Source organism: Schistocerca piceifrons, chromosome 4 (genome assembly GCF_021461385.2).
Source record: "Schistocerca piceifrons isolate TAMUIC-IGC-003096 chromosome 4, iqSchPice1.1, whole genome shotgun sequence".
In the NCBI taxonomy this organism is placed as follows: Eukaryota; Metazoa; Arthropoda; class Insecta; order Orthoptera; family Acrididae; genus Schistocerca; species Schistocerca piceifrons.
This window is the reverse complement of record NC_060141.1, coordinates 798,471,433-798,492,112: the sequence shown is the minus strand read 5'-3', so window position 1 is coordinate 798,492,112 and position 20,680 is coordinate 798,471,433. Positions and strand designations below refer to the sequence as shown.

The 20,680-nt window shown below is 44.9% G+C and overlaps 1 pseudogene; it reads left to right on the top strand.

Moving 5' to 3' along the window:
* Positions 1 to 19,434: 19,434 nt before the first annotated feature.
* On the top strand, positions 19,435 to 20,151 carry LOC124796180 (annotated as a pseudogene).
* Positions 20,152 to 20,680: the final 529 nt, after the last annotated feature.

Here is a 20,680-nt window from a genome sequence, read left to right as displayed (position 1 = left end):
TTCTTCAGTTCACGACGTCGGCATGGATTATAGTTGTCGGTGTTGTTGGTGTCGATTCTCTTAAGAACAGTTCTATCACCGAACTGTTCACAGCAACACTCTCTCTGCTCTACCTTCCTATTCATAACGAATCCTACTCCAGTTATACCACTTTTTGCTGCTGCTCACATTACCCAATAGTGACCAGAACTACTACTTTTCTCTTCACTTCACTTCACTAACTCCTACCATAACTAAATTGAGCCTTTCTATTTCCCTTTTCATATTTTCTAGCTTCCATACTATGTTCAGGCTTCTGAAATTCCACGCCCCGACTCGTAGAACGATATCCTTTAGTTGATTATTCAAACTTTTCAATACGATCACCTTTCTCAAGGCACTTCCCTCTCAGAGATCTGAATGGGGGACTGTTCCGGAATATTTCGCCAGTGGAGAGATCATCATTATACTTCTTCAATTACAGGCCACATGTCCTGTGGATACACGTTATGTGTCTTCAGTACAGTGGTTTCCATTGCTTTCCGCATTGTCATGCCCTTGATAATTGCGGATTCTCCCTCCTTTACCGTCATTTTCCCATCTCAGGGGCAAGAGAATACCCTGAACCTCTGTCTGCTCCTCCGCACTTTTCACAAGGCCGTTTTCACAAAGTGGTGGCGGATTTCGAATCCGAGACGAGGACATTTTGATTACTAATCAAAGACGCTTCCCCTAGACCACGGGTTTTGCAATACAGCTGTATTTATTTAATTTTTTCGAAGTAATTTCCGCCACATTGAATGCACCTCTCCATCCTCCGAAACCATTTCCTATGCCAATTCTCCCATGAGTAAGGCACACTCGTTGACCGCCCTCAGGAGGTCCTCATCACTTGAAAACTGCACGTCTTTCCGCTTCATTCTCTCATGCGAGAACAGTGCAAAGTCACAAGGGGAAGGTCTGGGCTATAAGAAGGGTGCTCAAAAAGTTTCAATCCTTCAGTCCTGTACTCCGCAAATATTCAGTGCATGCTTTGGTGCGGTGTGCTGGAGCGCTATCGTGATGGAGGAGTCGAGTGTCCATTCTATACTTCGGTCGCAGGTTCTTTGGGTGACTTTCAGCAGGTACTGCTCAATGTACCATTTACCTGTGACTTTCTTCTGTGTGTGCAAAACAGCACACTCCACAGTTCCAATCGATCTGAAAAAATCACTTTCTGCTTCACTGATCGGGATTTTCTGATAGCTACGGCTATGTCGCCATCTTCAAAGACCAAAAATTTGTTTTGAGTCTTAATCGGCCCGTCATAACAGTGCAGCCTATCTCGTCACCTGTCGCGATTTGATTCATATACTGAGATTGTCCCTTAGAAAACTCCCAGCGCCAAGTCCCACGTCGTGTCATCTGCTCTTCCGTCAATCTATGCGGCACCCAGAGGCAGCAATGTTTCTTTACTTGCAAATGATCATGCAGAATCGTACGAATTGCTGATGCGTTTAGCCCTAAGGTATCCTATATTTGCTTATAGGTCACTCGCCAGTCTTCGTCTAGAATTTTCCTCACAGCATCAATGTTGTCCCCGTAATTGTTGATTGTGGCCTTCCAGTCCTCTCAGTGTCCTCCAGAGAGAAATTTCCTCTTTGGAATTCTGTGCAACAACTGAATATAGTTGTACGATGTGGACACAAATCACCAAGCGCAAGAGTCATTTCTTCAAGGCACTGGTCTATGTATAAATCACGCGCGAAATTGTACCGCAGAACTGTCCGAATCTCACTTCGTGACCGGACTTTGCACAGAGGCTATAGTGTAAGTATGAGGTATTCTCAGAACACAGGTACAATCAGCCTGCTGCGACTTACTGTTGTACCGTACTGCAAAACTTTCCTAGTTCCCTTGTACACTACAGTGCAATCCTCACGTAAGAGGGTCTAAGCTAGCGTGTCTTCATAACTGAAGCTGTAAATAAATCGAAAATACTGTCCTTCAAGGAAAAAGCGAGTATACATAGTCGTATTTGGTGGCCGTATTTGCAGAAAGTGAGTAGGCTTTCATTCAAAACATAGCTGAAGCGTAGCACTGCTGGGATGTCGTCTATCAACGCCAGCACCTCACGAGCATCTGTAACCTACACACTCCGTACCATACATCGTAGATGATATTACCGCCTGACGTCAGCTGACAGGTGGTGGCATAAATTTCCTCTTATATTTGTCTCTGTCTTAATTACAGTATCTTCATTAAATGTTTCTGTATTACAATGGTGAAATCCTGTGCAGCAAAAGATAAGTGAAAGGATATAAACCGAAGAATCAAAGGAACTGGTACACTTGCCTAATATCGAGCAGGGCGCCCGCGAGCACGCTGAAGTGCTGCGACACGAGGTAGCACAGACTCGACTAATGTCTGAAGTAGTGCTGGAGGGAAATGTTCACGTCTTGTGTGTTTGGTGGCAAGCGAAAGCGTTTAAACTCCGAAGAGTGTTCCTGAAGCAACTCTGTTGCCATTCCGGACGTGTGGGGTGCCGCATTGTCCCGCTGGAACTGCCAAAGTCCGTCGGAATGCACAGTGGACATGAATGGATGCACGTGATCAGACAGTATGCTTATTTACGGGTGAGCTGTCAGAGTCGTATCTAGAAGTATCAGGGGATCCATATTACTCCACCTGCACACGCCTCACACCATTACAGACCCTCCACCAGCTTGAACACTCCCCTCCTGACACGCAGAGTCAATGGATTCATGAGATTTCGTCCATACCTGTACCAGTCTATTCACTTGACACAACTTGAAAAGAGACTCGTCCGACCAGGCAACATGTCTCCAGTCATCAACAATCCAATGTCGGTGTTGACGAGCCCAGCCGAGGCGTAAAGCTTTGTGTCGTGCAGTCATCAAGGGTACACGAGCCGGCCTCGGATCCGAAAGCCCGTATCGATGATGTTTCGTTGAATGGTTCGCATGCTGACACTTGTTAATTGCCCAGCACGGAAATCTGCACCAATTTGCTGAAGAATTGCAGTTCTGCCACGTTCATCGATTCTCTTCAGTCGTCGTTGGTCCCGTTCTTGCAGGATCTTTTTCCGGCCACAGCGATGTCGAGGGTTTGATATTTAACAGGGTTCCTGATATTCACGATACACTCGTGGAGTGGTCGTACGGGAAACCCCCCATTTCAGCCCTACCTCGCATATGATGTGTCCCATCGCTCGTGTGCCGACTACGTTCAAAGTCACTTAAATCTCGATAACCTGCCGTTGTACGAGCAGTAACCGATCTAACAACTGGCCACACACTTGTTGTCTTATAGGCGTTGCCGACCGCAGCGCCGTATTCTGCCTGTTTACATATGTCTTTATTTGAATACGCGTGGCTACACCGGTTTCTTTGGCGCTTCAGTATAATATTCAATTCGACAGTTAACTGTTTTTGAAATACGAAAAAACTAGTAAACACATACTTCGAGTTTAACTCTGTGAATTTATAAGCTGAAGCTAAGGAGTGAAACTGTATCCAATGAGCTGTGAATGGACGACTGGTTAACAGCGTTTCTATCGAAGTATTACGAATTGAATGAAGATGGTCATATTATACATTTTTTGTAAAACCACGCTCGTAAATTTATGAAATTAAGTAGCCGTATCTTTCTTCCTTCTGTTCAGTTTGGAAACTTGCTTTTAGGCAAACCCAAGATTGGTTAAAGTTTTACCTTTGATGTTACGCAAAGTAATGTTTCGATCAATGCTTCGAAAACCGAGAACTTTAAAGCAAAAGAAAAGACAAAGCTATGTAGCAAGCATATTTCAAGAGTTTTTCTGACGTATTTCCGTGACTTGGAAGTTAGGCCGTATTTTTATCCTGAGATATAAATCTCGGGGATTGACGGATGTTTGGAGACGGTAGAGTGATAACATCTAACTCGCTACAAGGGTTTTCTCTCCAGCCACCGTTTTTGAATATAGGTTATGGTGCTTCAGTACCTATACGTGGTTAAGTAATAGTCTTGGAACAAGAACGCTTACTTTGTAAAACATTGACAGAACTGAATTTCGGCCGGAACGCGCTGGGCCGACATTTCAGCACCTCCTAACTCACTTTCTTTCTTCTTTTTAATTCATTTTTTTCTTTTTTTTTTAACTCACTGGTATCAGACGGCATCGGAGATTTAAAGGAGTGCATTTCTATTAAATTCGTATCTAAAACTTTCTGTTGCCCCGGAACCAATAATACGTGACGCGATAGGTGAGATGCTTTGTGTGTGTGTGTGTGTGTGTGTGTGTGTGTGTGTGTGTGTGTCAGTGTGTGTGTGTTGTGTGTGTGTTTGTGGGTGTGTATATATGACACCCAAGATAAGCTAAACCTCGTTCCGAAGTTTTGGTAAGGACATACCCGGGTAAAATGACATAGCAAGGCTATGGACGAAACCTGTTGAGTAGTGCCACCTCCAATGAGCTGCATAGAAAGATCGAAATGCAGCCTTGCTACTACGTATATCGCGACGAGCTGCCAGCTTTCGTCTTGGTGCTGTGAACGAGAAACGTACAGGTAAGCCTCCAACTTTTTGCTTTTATTCACATATATTCATTCGTTAGTACAGCAGGTAATTATATGAGAAAAGCATACTTTTTGCTATCATGTGAGAGATAAAATATTCTGCCAGAGCACACAGTAGTTGAACGTTTCTCGAACGAATGAAAAAAGGTGTTTCAGTCTACAAAGACATACCAAGTGTCAGAGTAAAATGACACGGAATGTCATTTTACCTCGATGTGGACTGTAGTTCTATTCTGTGTGGTCTTTGATATTACTTAAGTCATTTATTGCTCGTATTTGTTCAAATTTTACAAAAATAACAGTAGGCCACTCCATGATAAAATAACTTAAACGAAACATTAAACATGAATTGATAAATGTGCGATGATACACAAATGCAATGAATTTACACAGGCAGTATATAAGAACATGAATTTCCCCTTTCCGTTGGCAGGAAATAAAGTAAGGAAATAGAAAAGCACTGTCTTTGAATGCGGTGCTGATGTAGCAGGTAATAATGCTGCTTCCAGCGGCGAGACGAGGTGGTTGCAGGTTTCGAAAGTATTTGGTGTTTCCGATGCTACGCTTAGAAGATGAACTAGGAATACGAACAAAATCTTCAGTGGTGTTCAGAAAGGATTTTGTAGATTCCAGCCAACTTTCAACATTGTACTGGAGCTTGAAAGGGTACAACACCTGAAACTATTGGAGTCACGCCTGTTTGGTACGACTATGATGGGGGTGGGACAGTTTGCATTCCAAGCAACCAAGAAAAGCAAAGAGGTAACTTAGTTTTGGGAAAGAAATGTCGTACTAGAAAGATCTTTTCTGGGGACAATATTCATACTTCCGAAGATTGTCACTGTTTTTACTGCTTGTAACTTTACTTGCATTCAAAACCCGGAGAACACTGGTTAAGGGGTCAGCAGTGTAATTCGTAATTCTACTTTCAGTCCACTTTATGTGCGGTGGAACTGAGAAACCTTGACTGATACTAATGGAGAATTGTTTCGGAAGTAGTCATTTATTTGTTAACTACAAATCCAACACATACATCAAATAGCTAATATTTATCTGAATTTGTTACTTTTTCTTACTCCAATGTCGTTTTACCCTGACATCGGTCTAAAGTGACAGATTATGCACTTGTTACAAGAATGTCAGAAAGGTGTGGTTTATATTACTTTAAAGACACGGCACTCAGATGGCGAAATCTACACTCCTGGAAATTGAAATAAGAACACCGTGAATTCATTGTCCCAGGAAGGGGAAACATTACTGACACATTCCTGGGGTCAGATACATCACATGATCACACTGACAGAACCACAGGCACATAGACACAGGCAACAGAGCCACAATGTCGGCACTAGTACAGTGTATATCCACCTTTCGCAGCAATGCAGGCTGCTATTCTCCCATGGAGACGATCGTAGAGATGCTGGATGTATTCCTGTGGAACGGCTTGCCATGCCATTTCCACCTGGCGCCTCAGTTGGACCAGCGTTCGTGCTGGACGTGCAGACCGCGTGAGACGACGCTTCATCCAGTCCGAAACATGCTCAATGGGGGACAGATCCGGAGATCTTGCTGGCCAGGGTAGTTGACTTACACCTTCTAGAGCACGTTGGGTGGCACGGGATACATGCGGACGTGCATTGTCCTGTTGGAACAGCAAGTTCCCTTGCCGGTCTAGGAATGGTAGAACGATGGGTTCGATGACGGTTTGGATGTACCGTGCACTATTCAGTGTCCCCTCGACGATCACCAGTGGTGTACGGCCAGTGTAGGAGATCGCTCCCCACACCATGATGCCGGATGTTGACCCTGTGTGCCTCGGTCGTATGCAGTCCTGATTGTGGCGCTCACCTGCACGGCGCCAAACACGCATACGACCATCATTGGCACCAAGGCAGAAGCGACTCTCATCGCTGAAGACGACACGTCTCCATTCGTCCCTCCATTCACGCCTGTCGCGACACCACTGGAGGCGGGCTGCACGATGTTGGAGCGTGAGCGGAAGACGGCCTAACGGTGTGCGGGACCGTAGCCCAGCTTCATGGAGACGGTTGCGAATGGTCCTCGCCGATACCCCAGGAGCAACAGTGTCCCTAATTTGCTGGGAAGTGGCGGTGCGGTCCCCTACGGCACTGCGTAGGATCCTACGGTCTTGGCGTGCATCCGTGCGTCGCTGCGGTCCGGTCCCAGGTCGACGGGCACGTGCACCTTCCGCCGACCACTGGCGACAACATCGATGTACTGTGGAGACCTCACGCCCCACGTGTTGAGCAATTCGGCGGTACGTCCACCCGGCCTCCCGCATGCCCACTATACGCCCTCGCTCAAAGTCCGTCACCTGCGCATACGGTTCACGTCCACGCTGTCGCGGCATGCTACCAGTGTTAAAGACTGCGATGGAGCTCCGTATGCCACGGCAAACTGGCTGACACTGACGGCGGCGGTGCACAAATGCTGCGCTGCTAGAGCCATTCGACGGCCAACACCGCGGTTCCTGGTGTGTCCGCTGTGCCGTGCGTGTGATCATTGCTTGTACAGCCCTCTCGCAGTGTCCGGAGCAAGTATGGTGCGTCTGACACACCGGTGTCAATGTGTTCTTTTTTCCATTTCCAGGAGTGTATAAGTGAATGAGGCATGGACCTGACACAAATGTTATTTAATAGCATAGCTTATGAAGCAACAATGTTATGAAAACAAAATGGTATACCATTTTAGCTGGACTTCTCCTACATACCTGTAATCTTCTTGTGGACTGTCTTGCTTATTTGTAGCAATGAATATGAACTTAAAACCATCAGTTGTAGTGTAGCTCAATGAGTAGAAGGGAAATGACGTTTAAAGAATTTACCAGACACCTACCAGGTGTAGAAATATGAAACAGAAATTTGGTTACAATAATTACTCGTCTGAATTTTGAAACTGATAAACAATATTTTATTCAGAATAATCTCCATGGCTATTTATACATTTCTCACACTTCTCCGACAGGTTATGAATGCCACACAAAAAAAAAAAAAAAAAAAAAAAACAGCTCTTCTTTTGAAGCGAACCAGTCAGCGAGTAATGTTTGTACATTTTCATATGTACTGAAGCGTTGTTCAGCGAGATCGTGTGCCAGAGATGCAAACAGATGATAATCGGACGGAGCCAAGCTGGAGAAGCCGCATGCCCTGGTATTTCCGAACTGAACGCTTCGATCGTTTCCCTGACCCGTTTTGCTGTGTGTGATGGGACGTTATCGTGGAGCAATATGACTTTGTTTTGCCTTCTTCCATATTCCGGTCCTTCATCACGTAATGTTCGAGTTCAATCGATCATTTGCTATTGGTAGCGATCAGTGTTAATGGTTTCAAGCTCAAAATAGATGACACCCTTCTGATCCCAACAAACACAGAGCATTGTCTTCTTTCCAAAGCGATTTGGCCTTCCAGTGGATGCCGATGGATTGCCTGGATTCAAGACGCTTGGGATCCTGAAAATATATACATGAATTCGATGGAGAAACGACATTCTTCCGTATCTGGCGAGCAGCATTTCACAAGTGGTATTTCGATTTGCTTGCTGTCTTTCAATCAGTTCATGCGGAACCCATTTTCCCACTTTCTGCACCTTTTCCATAGCTTCCAACCTAAGAGGAACGACGTTCTGCATCACATTCAGCTGTTCCGCGACTTCCTGTTGAGTATCATTTTCATCCAACAAGGCCTGCAATTCGTTGTCTTCAAACTTTTTCGGTGGTTTCTAGTGCTCGTCTTTTCTGATTTCAAAATTACTACTTTTGAATCTATGACCCACTCCAAACACTGTGTTTTTCCAAGACCATGTTCGCCGAAACCTTCGACAAGCGTTCGATGCGACTCTGCAGTAGTTTTCATGAAATGGTAACAGAAAACCAATGTCGTCCGCAAATCGTAGTTCTTAGTCACAAAACTCGACATGGTTACGGGTTTGAAACAGATACCGATGTATGGAACTTGGGTTTATGTGTGTCGACATTCGTCGTCAGCCGTTACAGGAAGCAGATGGCTTTGCAGACGCGGTCTCACGGGCCCTACACTGACGGCTAGCACCATCTATAGCGGAATTCCGGTTTCATACTTCTACACCTGGTAACTCCGTGTGTCGTGTCACATCATCTTTTGTTTTTCCTAACTCTTCGGGAAATCTGAATCGTAAGTGCCCCCGACAGCCCAGGAATATCTTCATCATCGATCATCGCTAAATGCTTTGTTAATTAGTTCTGGACACGCTGACCGAGCTGCTACAATGCAACTGCTTAACTTTGCAGCTGGAAACAGTTGGAAACCTGACCTCATGTTCACGAATACTACCGACTTTGTGCTGTATGTGTCGAGCAGATCTAGGCAGTAACGTGACACTTCTAGGGAGACAGACGGTAGCATCTGTTGTTTCAATTAAATCTTGTGGTTATGTTGTTTCGATTATAAGAAATTATGTTTTCAAAACCTGAATATTAGAGTGCACTATTTTCTAAATAATGATTTCTCATCGTAAGTTTTATCACAAGTTTTCATAAACTTGTATTTTTTATGGTTTGGGGGGGGGGGGGGGTTGTATGGTTGCGGTCCGGCACCTAAAATTTTGGAAATTAAACATGAACACGGACATTATGAACAAAATGGATGTAATTTCTTATAATAGCAGAATAAAATATCTCACGTCAATTGTTGATGATCGGTCAGAAATCAGAAAGCTTCCTGCCAAACTGATATTTCCCTTCAACTACGTGACTCACAATACAACAACGACAACAACAGGAATTCTCTGAACTCCAGTTGAGTCGATTGTATAAAAAAAAGTTAAAAAACTACCAGTACAGTGTCTGAAATTGTTTCTTACCCTTCCACTTGACCAATTGTGAAACAATGATCATCGCGATAATATAGGGCACTTCAGGGAAATCAGGTTAACTGTTTTTCAACACGATGTGGCAAAACATAACTGGCGCGTGAAATATTTACAATAAGACTTTGCGCGGTTTTGAACGAGCATCACAGAATTTGCTGGAAATGGTCAGCGTAAATGTCGTTCAGTGCTATGCTCGATTAATCAAAGTATGATACGAGCGTAGCAGCTGCCCTAAAGCATAACAGCAATTGCGTTTTCAGTGCCCTACTGCAGCTCCTCCAGTGTGTCAGGATTATTTGACTACACCTAACCCTTCAGTTTGCCCCACAAGTAGAAATCAAGGGCAGAGAGATCGGGCGATCGATGTAGCCACAGACTGACTGCCTCTGCTGATTGCCTTCACCGAACACCTCACGCACTCATGTCAACGCTGTTGTTCAGTATTATGAACAAGGAGAAAGTAATTTGTCTAACTGACTGTGAGAAAATAAATGAGACCGCACATTTTCACAACACATTGTTTCCTTACTCGCTGTTATTTTTCAAAGAAAACCAGTCCAAGGTTGTTTAAAAAGATATATAGCGTCTTTCCGTTTGAATATTTATTAGGGTATCGTGTAAAAATTTCAAGTAAATCGGTCTAGAACGTTTCGAGCACATCGGCAAGAATGTTTAGCGTCGTGTAAAAAAATTACGTTGCCTACGTGACTGTATAAGCTTACTAGAGAATGGTGTAATAATTTGAAGTAAGTAACTCAAGAATTTTTCGAGGTTATTATTAACAACATTTGCCCTCTATACAGTAGAAACATGTGCGTGTATTTATATACAACATATACTCTGGCGGAAGAAATTGCAGCACCGAGAAAGAGTTGTGAGACAGAAACGAAAGCTAGTAGGCATATTTTTACATCTGCAAGAACGTGTCTATTCAAATTTCGCGTCAGTCGCGTAAGAGTGTAGCTAGTTATTCCACTATGAGAATTCAAATCGGATTTGCTTTGACTGTCCGCTACAACTGTCGTGACCATTAGTTACCTTTGAGACTACGCGTGATGAGTTGATTTTAGTCAAGAATGCCTTTAAGGCGACAAAGACGACAAAACTGAGCTTGGACGAGGTCCTGTAATAGGGCTATGAAAAGTTGGATGTTAGATATTGCAGAAAGACTTGGCAGGAATGTATCCACTTATATGACTGTTGGCAGCGGTGGTCACGACGATGTACGGTCTGAAGAAGAATGGTCTCTGGACGGCCACGTGGCACTACCGTGGGGAAAGACCATACAAGTTTCGTGTATGGCTCTGGTACATCGTACTGCTTCAGCAGCAATTTTAGCAACGATTGGCACCATAGTGACGTAACCAACTGTTCGAAATCGGTAGTGTACATAGGGGGTCCGTCTCTCGTGACACTCAGTTCCACGTTACCAAAAAGTATCCGGATTCTTTTAATCAGATGTGTAATTGGTTCAGTGACTGCGAAGTGATATAGCCTCATATGTGTTAGTTTATTCTTTAACATTTTTTGCTATTACCTTTTCGTTTCGTCGGGCCCAGTTGATATGTGGTTCTCTACATGCACAGTCATTCGCAGTGCGTAATTCCCAGGAACCTGGCCGGCTGTTCTCGCGCGACGTTTGTGTTTCCAACCCCAATTAATACCGGAGTGGGTAAGGGCTGCAGCCGAGACGCCCGCCGCCTCCTCAGGCCGGGGTGCTGGTGATGGCTCTCAGCGGCGGCCGCACAGCCATTCGTCAGACTGGCCGGCCGGCCTCGCCGCTGCCCACTGCCCCGCTGCCCACTGTGTCCGAGGCTCAGGGCGAGATGGACGCAGCGGTGGACGGAAGTGGCGCAGCCCCTCCCACCCCCGACGAGTCGCTGGTCGCTACAGTGGCGGATCGGGGCTCCCACTGGGCGTGAGCTCCGTACTCACTGCTGCGGAATCTAGGAAGTCAGGTCTCAGTGTCTAGCCGAGCACAGGCAAGGAAATGCAAATTACTTGTTGCCTTTACATAAGATAATTACAAAGCTATAAGCAGTAAATGATTGACAATCTTCAACATTTCCGACGATCATCAACTGCATTCAAGCTTCAATGAAGGATAGAAACCGCTAACCGGTTTCAAAAATTTTGTTAAATCGAACTTGTTTCGGTATCGACTATGGGTAACTTTATTAGGATAACTTACACACTGGTGAAAAAAAATCGTAGCACTCAAAAATATTTAATGTGGAGTAACGAAATTTCGGAAATACGTCTGCCTGGGTTACATATTTAAGTGATAAACGTTGCAAGATCACAAATTAATGTAAGCGCGTGGTAAGCCGTTGTGAATGTGAGATACTGGTACATTAAGAAACCGGTGTAACCGCCAGAATGTTGAATGCAAGCATGCAAACTTAAATGCTTTGTATTGTAGAGGCGCTGTGTGATGGGGGTAGGGTGGAGTTTCATGCTTGTTGCATTTGGTCGATCAAATCACGGATGATTAATGCTGTTTATGGACGACGCTGGAGTCGTGGTCCGATTTTATCACATAAGTGCTCGTTTGGTGACAGATCTCTGAACAGGTCCAGGCAACATCTCGACGCTCTGTACAGCATGTTGGTTTACAACAGCGGTACGTGGGAGAGCTTTCTTCTGTTGGGAAACACTCCTGGAAGGCTCTTCGTTAGTCGCACCAGAGCGGGTCGAATTACCAGATTGACGAACAAATTTGCAGTCAGTGTGCTTGACAATTCCTTCCTGGTGTTGCGATTTTTTTCCCGTCAGTGCATTTATATAGGTTCACATTGACTGGACAGATATGGTTTTACTCTCTCCATGTGAACGTATGTATCTACAACAAATTCTGATGAAGATATCCTTAGGCGATATGGAAACGAGGTCAATGCATTATAATTTGTGCAACAGGTTGGCTGCTTTTATAATAAAATAAATAAGCCATTCATTTCAAAAGCTGTGTACTATCCTAAGTATTACATGCAAAAATATGGTTTGTGCATAGATAGTACCGTATACTAACCAAGTTTTTATTTTGCACTCTACGAATGTTTACTGAGTGTCCCTTTGGGCACCTAAGTCCAAGTGGTTATCAACTTCGTTCCCTACCCTACGCAGCAACATCTTTTGAGAGATTGTCACATCCCTGAGCAGTTCCTGTGTTCTTGGCAGTGGCGTAACCAAAGAAACAAGTGACAAGGCGTTAGGTCAGGCGACCTGGTGGCCCAAGCGAACAGAAACACATCGTCTTCACCTCTACACCCCATCCAGCGATGATGAAGTTCGTCGTTTAGGCAGCGACGATCATGATCCTCCACTTACAGGATGCTCCATCTTGTTGGAAGGCGAAATTCTCGAGATATGAAGGCAGTTGCCCAAACGACCGCAACTACAACATATCAAGGTGAGAGGTAGCTGTAACAGTTTTACAATAGCTTCGTCTGCCACGATTCCATAGGAAACATTAACCTTCGGAGCATCTCATTCACGTGCCTCAATTTCATTAAGATTCTCACTCCCCCATGCGGCGATTCACATTTCCAGATAAACAGAAGGTTGTTTCTTCGCTGGGTATCAGCTTGGGGGGAAATGTTGCTCATGTGCTTACTCCATTGTGACACAGATGGCAATGGAACCGGCCATAATTGTTGCACTAGCGGCAGACACTACAATATGAAATCTAACCGCCACAGAAAAATTAGACGATTTGCTGCGGTATTCCAAGTTCGTAGACTACGCGAAGCGTTGATTCTTGTGGCTGGGTACGAGACTTTCCTTCTCCACCGTAGCATCTGGTACATTTGGTCGACCGGCGCTCTTCTGTGTATAGAGGCAGCTAGTGCATCTAAACAGACGATTACGACGAACGTTGCTCTATTTATGCGCCGTTTCGTCTCCATAATTCATTCTGAATGCACGCTACTCCGTTGTAACTGATAAGAATCTCTCATATTCTAACACATGAAAACTCTTTTCTTGCTTTGTCTCCGTTTATCAAAGCAGCGTATTCATAACGCCAACTCGAGGGCGTAACGCATTTTACGGTTTGTATTCATGCATCAGCTATGTGTCTACGGGTAACCCTTTGGAAAATATAGAACACTGAAAACCAATGAATCATTAATACACGGTACATTCACAGGAATGTGGCCATCGCCTATGTGCAACGTCTACATCTACATCTACATTTATACTCCGCAAGCCACTCAACGGTGTGTGGCGGAAGGCACTTTAAATGCCACTGTCATTACCTCCCTTTCCTGTTCCAGACGCGTATGGTTCGCGAGAAGAACGACTGCCGGAAAACCTCCGTACGCGCTCGAATCGCTCTAATTTTACATTCGTGATTCCTTGGGAGGTATAAGAAGGGGGAAGCAATATATTCGATACCTCATCCAAAAACGCAACCTCTCGAAACATGGAGAGCAAGCTACACGTCGATGCAGAGCGCTTCTCTTGCAGAGTCTGCAACTTGAGGCTGCTAAACATCTCCGTAACGCTATCACGCTTACCCAACAACCTTGTGACGAAACGCTCTGCTCTTCTTTGGATCTTCTCTATCTCCTCCGTCAACACGACCTGGTACGGATCCAACTTTGATGAGCAATAAGTATAGGTCGAACGAGTGTTTTGTAAGCCACCTCCGTTGTTGATGGACTGCATTTTCTAGGGACTCTCCCAATGAACCTCAACCTGGCACCCGCCTTACCAACAATTAATTGTATATGATCATTCCACTTCAAATCGTTATGTACGCATACTCCCAGATATTTTACAGAAGTAACTGCTACCAGCGCTTTTTCTGCTATCATATAGTCATACAATAAAGGATCCTTCTTTCTATGTATTCGCAATACGTTACATTAGTCTATGTTAAGGGTCAGTTGCCACTCCCTGCACCAAGTGCCTATCCACTGCAGATCTTCCTGCATTTCGCTGCAATTTTCTAATGCTGCAACTTCTCTGTATACTACAGCATCATCCGCGAAAAGCCGCGTGGAACTTCTGACACCTTCTACTAGGTCATTTATATATATATTCTGAAAAGCAATGGTCCCATAACACTCCCCTATGGCACGCCAGAGGTTACTTTAACGTCTGTAGACATCTCACCATTGAGAACAACATGCTGTGTTCTGTTTGCTAAAAACTCTTCAATCCAGCCACACAGCTGGTCTGATATTCCGTAGGCTCTTACTTTATTTATCAGACGACAGTGCGGAACTGTATCGAACGCCTTCCGGTAGTCAAGGAAAATGGCTTCTACCTGGGAGCCTGTATCTAATATTTTCTGGGTCTCATTAACAAATAACGCGAGTTGGATCTCACAAGATCGCTGTTTCTGGAATCCATGTTGATTGGTACAGAGTAGATTTTGGGTTTCAGAAATGACATGATAGGCGAGCAAAAACCATGTTCTAAAATTCTACAACTGATCGATGTCAGAGACGTAGGCCCATAGTTTTGCGCATCTGCTCAACGACCCTTCTTGAAAACTGAAACTATCTGTGCTCTTTTCTAATCATCTAGAACCTTCTGTTCCTCTAGAGACTTGAGGTACACGGCTGTTAGAAGGGGGCAAGTACTTTCGCGTACTCTGTGTCGAATCGAATTGGTATCCCCTCAGGTCCAGTGGACTTTCCTCTATTGAGTGATTTCAGTTGCTTTTCTATTCCTTGGACCCTTATTTCGATGTCAGCCATTTTTTCGTTCGTGCGAGGATGTGGAGAAGGAACAGCAGTGCGGTCTTCCTCTGTGAAACAGCATTGGAAAAAGTTGTTTAGTATTACAGATTTACGCGTGTCATCCTCTGTTTCAATGCCATTATCATCCCAGAGTGTCTGGATATGCTGTTTCGATCCACTTACTGATTTAACGTAAGACCAGAACTTCCTAGGATTTTCTGTCAAGTCGGTACATAGAATTTTACTTTCGAATTCATTGAACGCTTCACGCATAGCCCCCCTTGCGCTGACTTTGACATCTTTTAGCTTCTGTTTGACTGAGAGGTTTTGGCTGCGTTTAAATTTGCAGTGAAGCTCTCTTTGATTTCGCAGTAGTTTCCTAACTTTGTGTTGAACCACGGTGGGTTTTTCCCGTCCCTCACAGTTTTACTCGGCAATTACCTGTCTAAAACGCATTTTACGATTGCCTTGAACGTTTGCCATAAACACGCAACATTGTCAGTGTCGGAACAAACATTTTCGTTTTGATCTGTTTGATAGTCTGAAATCTGCCTCCTATTACTCTTGCTAAACAGATAAACCATCATACCTTTTTTTATATTCCTATTTACTTCCATACTGCTGCAACGGCCTTATGATCACTGATTTCCTGTTCTGCGCTTACAGAGTCGAAAATTTGGGGTCTGTTTGTTATTAGTAGGTCCAAGATGTTATCTCCACGAGTCAGTTATTTGTTTAATTGCTCGAGGTAGTTTTCGGATATTGCACTCAGTATAACGTCACTCGATGCTCTGTCCCTACCACCCGTCCTAAACGTCTGAGTGTCCGAGTCTATATGTGATAAATTGAAATCTCCACCTGAGACTATAATATGCTGAGGAAATTTATGTGAAATGTATTCCAGATTTTCTCTCAGTTGTTCTGCCACTTATGCTGCTGAGTCGGGAGGTCGGTAAAAGGAGCCAATTATTGACCCAGCTCAGTTGTTGAGTATAACCTCCACCCATAATAATTCACAGGAACTCTCCACTTCTACTTCACTACAGGATAAGCTACTACTAACAGCGACGAAGACGCCACCACCGGTTGCATGCAATCTATCCTTTCTAAACACCGTCTGCGCCTTTGTAAAAATTTCGGCAGAATTTATCTCTGGCTTCAGCCAGATTTCCGTACCTATAACGATTTCAGCCTCGGTGCTTTCTATCCCCGCACCCTTTGAGGCTGTTGCCCTTTCTGTACTTGCCTGAGGCCATCTCACCCTTTGAGGCTGTTGCCCTTTCTGTACTTGCCTGAGGCCATCTAACCTAAAAAACCGCCCAGTCCACGCCACACAACCCCTGCTACCCGTGTAGCCGCCTGCTGTGTGTAATGGACTCCTGATCTATCCAGCGGAACTCGAAACCCCACCACCCTATGGCGCAAGTGGAGGAATCTGTAGCCCACACTGTCGCAGAACCGTCTCAGCCCCTGATTCAGACCCTCCACTTGGCTCAGTAGAAAGGTCCGCAGTCAGTCCTGTCGACGATGCTGTAGATGGTGAGCTCTGCTTTCATCCCGCTAGGGATACTGGCAGCCTCCACCAAATCAGATAGCCGCCGGAAGCCAGAGAGGACTTCCTCCGATACATAGCGACACACATCATTGGCGCCGACATGAGCGACCACCTACAGATGGGTGCACCCTGTACCCTTCATGGCATCCGGAAGGACCGTTTCCACATCTGGAATGACTCCCCCCGGTATGCACACGTAGCGCACATTGGTTTTCTTCCCCTCCCATGCAGCCATATCCCTAAGGGACCCCATTACGCACCTGACATTGGAGCTCCCAGTAAGCCCACCCTCTGCGACCGCCCGGATCTTGCGGACTGAGGGGCATCCTCTGGAACAGGACAAACAGCCATGTCCGGCCGAAGATCAGTATCAGCCGGAGACAGAGTCTGAAACCGGTTCGTCAGACAAACTGGAGAGACCTTCCGTTCAGCCCTCCGGAATGTCTTTCGCCCCCTGCCACACCTCGAGACGACATCACACTCAACGTGCAAGAACAATTCACAGACAGCCGGTGGCATTAGAGGATACATAAAGCGTGTCGGGAAGAGGGCGGAGGGGCAACCGGACACTGACAAAATGCTGTCATTACGATAATGCAGAACGGAATCATTTTATCTGACGTACAAAAGGGAATGATCATCCAAGGGTGGAAGCATTTCCGAAACGGCTAAATTCGTAGAACTGTTCGCGTGCCTCTGTGGTTGAAGTACACCGTGCATGGAAAAATGACGCTGTTCAAACCTGGCGCCGAGGTAACTGTTGTGCAATACGGGCCGTAAATGACGGGTGTGAACAACGGAGATGTGTATGACCGAATAGACGTGCAAGATTTGAGCAATTTTCGCTCCAAGATGAACCAAGAGGCTATCAACAGTGTCTCCACCACAACCCAGCGAACATTTCTGTGTACGGGCGTCCGCAACAGTTGCCTGTTTCATGCACCACTCTGTCTGCTGTCTATAGACGACGAAGGGTGAACTTTGCACGCCAGTACCGCAACCGTCCAATGACTGGCGACAGATTGCCTTTGCGGACGAATCACAGTTTGTGCTCCATCTGACAGGTCGCTGTTGGAAAATTTCTGAAAGCAACAGCCTGCGAACAGGAGGGGGCGTTACGGTCTGGGGAATGTTTTCGTGGCATTCCCTGGTGCCTGGAAGGCACAGTGGATGAACACAGATACTTGGGGACCATGTCCGGCTCATTATGCAGTCTGTTTGTCCTCGGTACGATGGTATCCATCAGGAGGAAAATGCAATGTCTCACACATCCCGTAGTATACGTGCCTGGTTCGAACAGCAATACTATAAGTTTAGCGTACTACCCTGGAAACCAAACTTCAGAGATTTATACCCCATCGAGTATACCCTGCCAGAGCCAAATAAAAACACACAACCCTCCTATTATTTTCATTGTGTCTCGCAGAAGCGCTATCGGAAAAATGAAAAACAGCCTGTGACGAATACTTCTGTAACAAATTACCATACAGAACTAAATGGACAGTAAAAATGCTTGAAGCTCAATATGAATTTGATACGTACGCTAGTTAAAAGAAAAAAATCGGTAATATCGTTATACGAACAAGTGAGTAAATTATACGATAATCATTTACCAAAAATAAGAAGTAGCAAGAGATAACGTGAATGAATCTACAAATGAGTGCAGATTGATTCGCCAGCAGGCAAGACCCAACATAGAATGAAAATAGGCCACGTCCCTTTCAAAGGAATAGTCTCAAAAAACCGCGGAAAGCTAAATCTGAAAGTATGTATGTGGATTTGAACCGCTGTCCTTCCGAATCGAGTCCACCTCGCTAGGTAATGGAATGGAAGGCAATATGCGTAGAGATTTCTATCCTGTCGCGCTCATTTAGGAGGAACACTACATTCGTTCGAGGATGATGCGGGAAAAGCATCATTCTTGCTTTGCCCTAAAGTCATCAAGGAAAACCACGGGAAACCTAAATCTGAATAATTCAATATTGCAGCGCCTGTGTTATTCCGAATTACGACGCAATGTTCCTTTAGACATCCATTCCCTTGGACAATCATTCATGTCCATAGAAACACTGCATAGTAATTCGGAATAACACAAGCACTGCAATATCGTACTCATCTGTGGACACCGGGCAAGCGATTTTAAAGTAAAATGTCTAGCCTGTACGGGAATGTACATAATGGGTGTAGGACTACACGTTCAGACACATGATTGATGATGTACTGAAGTTTGGGGCTATCTGCGAGTCGCGCTACTAATGGTTGAGCGGTACTGGAGCAAAATGATCGATATCAGGACTTCAAGCATTCCACCAAAAACAAAAATATTTGTTGGCCTGCTTCCAGGAAATGCCAGTCCAGAAGACTTGAGAAAGTTATTTGAGCAAAAATAAATAAATAAATAAATAAAATAACAATAAAAAATTAAAAAATAGAATAATGAAATGATCGTGTGACACTGTTGGCCGGGAGGCCTCATTCGGGCAAGTTCGGCCACCGAGTGCGAGTCTTATTTCAGTCGACGACCAATTGGGTGACTTTCGTACCGGTGACGAGGATGAAACGATGTTCAGGACAACACAACACCCAGTCCACAAGCGGAGAAAGTCTTCAAGCCGGCCGGGAATCGAATCCGGGCCCGCTGCATGGGAGGCAAGCACGTTACCACTCCGCTAAGCAGGCAGACAGGCAAGCACGTTACCACTCCCCTACTCCCCTAAGTAGGCAGACGTTTAAGCAATATGGTGTTGTCACTGAGCGTGATATTATTAATCGTTGTCGTTTTCTGCACATGAATACGGAAGAGATGGCGCTAGAAGTTATAAAAGCTCTAAATAATGCAGAATTTACGGCTGTCCTGATCAGTGGTTAGCAATCGACAGGAAAGAAGAGTGGCAGAGACAGTTCCTTCAGAAGTGGATTTCGTCCTGCCCGTGGGAGAGGAGGGTTCAGGGGAGATGGAAGAGCTGCCCATATATGAGAAAAAGCAGACCTGATATTGAAAGACGACCAGGGCAGCCACCACCACCTGGTATGAGAAATGTATTTTATGATGGAACTGATCGTGACTATGATTCATGTTATCCATCATGAGGGCCTCCACAGCTAGTGATAGCACCTATAGATAGGTGGAAAGGCGTTCTGCCTATCCAGAACCTCGCATGTCACCAGGTGAACGTCGGGTCTATCTCAAGTGTTGACTGTTGCCTGTACGAACGACCAACTTTGCCCCGTGTTGCTTCTTTTGGGCGTCACACTATGGTGCGGCTAGACTTGGCTCTGATATTTACCGCAGGAGAGCACCACCCCCTCCCTCAAGATTGGGTACCTCAGTGTATGAACGTGAGCCTCTGGACATGATGGTCCACCCACCCGAGGTTATGAAGGCTCGGATCCTTACGGAGCATCAGCCAGGCGTTATCCATCTGCAGCTCCACTTGACCACGAGTTGTCGCCACACCAGTACGAAACATTTCTTACTCCAGGAAACTACTTCAGAGAATTGTAATATTTTTCTAATGAAATTTCATGGTCGTCATTAATGTGATATGGTTCAGAGATATTTGCCTCATATCCAGCTTCAATTTGTGAAATTGAAAATCAGTTATGTAACTAATTACATAAGCGGCTGGTACAGTTGTACTTATAATATGGAAAATGATGATTGAACTGCATGCATTGGGTATAGCATTGTGACACGATATTATACAGTATTCTGTGATGCAAATGTCGTACTTTCTCTTTTTTATTCCAAGTAGACGTTTAGTATTCCGTTGCTTGTACAAGGACTTTACCACAAGAACAGAAAACAAATAAATATGCCTGTTTCGTAAAAAAAAAGTGGTAAGGCGACCGCTCCCACTGAGCGGGAAATACGGGTTCGAAGCTCGGCATGTCAAATTTCCTCTGTCGGCATTCCGTTCTATATCTGATGGTAAATTTAATGTACCTAAATCCGAATGTTGGCCGTCTTGCGCGCCATCTTTATCGGTAAGGTGGGAAGTAAAGTAATGCACCATTTCTGTATTTTAAAACTC